Raw genomic sequence first — 1,277 nt, forward strand, 5'->3', positions numbered from 1 at the left:
AATTGGAAAAAAACAAAAGTAGAAACAGAGGCTACTGCAGTTGTCCTGGTGAAAGGTGATGGTGTCTTGTACTACGGTGGTAACCAAGATAGAGAAAGGTAAAGAGATTCAAGAGATACTTAGAAAATAAATGTGTTACAGCTTAGTGATATGGCTTTTTAATTGGGAATTGTCAGTTCTTTGCTAGCCCATGTAAAATACCCCCTAGATAAATGAATTTAGAAAGGTGTCATAGTGGATATGAGCTTAGGCTGTGAATCAGAGTTCATTTACGAGCCGGGTGACCTCAGGCAATTCAGCTAACCATTCTGTGAAACAGGGAAAATAATAATGTGTAACTCATAGGATTGCTATGAGGATTAAAGAAATAATATGTGTATAAACCCTGTTTATGTATATGTGCATGTCTGGCATATAGTAAGCACTTTAAAATGTCAGCTATTTTTAATATTGGTCTATAAACATTAGTCTGATTAAAATGGAAAAAGCTTACCTGTGCCCCATAATAATCTCTTCCCTGGCTTAACTGAGCTAGTTACCACAATATAATTGTGTGTTATACCTTTTACAACTTTTAAACCATATCACATTCATCCTTCAAAACCTCATAAAACTCAGTTCCTCCCTGATTGATTGATTGATTTTTTAAGATGGGGTCTCTCTCTGTCACCCAGGCTGAAGGTAAAATCTTGGCTCACTGCAGCCTCCGCCTCCTGGGTTCAAGCAAGTCTCCCACTTCAGCCTCTTGAGTAGCTGGACTTACAGGGTCATGCCACCATGCCTAACTAATTTTTGCATTTTTAGTAGAGACAGTGTTTCACTATGTTGGTCAGGCTAGTCTCAAACTACTAACCTCAGGTGATCCACCCGCCTCAGCCTCCCAAAGTGCTGGGATGACAGGCATGAGCCACCACACCTGGCCTCCCCCTGATTTATTTTTAAACCCATCCCACTGGTCACTCTGCTCAATTTGGCAATTTGTCAGCATTTCTAAATTTAGATCCAAAGGCTATAATTAGTTTTACCTTGTCTCTGAGTCCTTTTATATTTGTTTTTCATGCATATTTTCCTAGCTTCCTTACCTTCAGAAGACAACATTCTCTGAGGAAAAAAATTATAGGAACTTCTTTATATGTTTCTGTTTCTAAGGTGTGTGGCATTCAATGAAAAGAGTTATTATCCTTTTAGACACTTTTTGTTTTTCAAAGTTTTTTCTTCTACATCTGTGTTCTGCCTTTACCTGTATGCCTCCTGAGTGACAAACAGATTTCTTTTTT

The sequence above is a fragment of the Cebus imitator genome, unplaced genomic scaffold (assembly GCF_001604975.1).
Source record: "Cebus imitator isolate Cc_AM_T3 unplaced genomic scaffold, Cebus_imitator-1.0 Scaffold489, whole genome shotgun sequence".
Lineage (NCBI taxonomy): Eukaryota > Metazoa > Chordata > Mammalia > Primates > Cebidae > Cebus > Cebus imitator.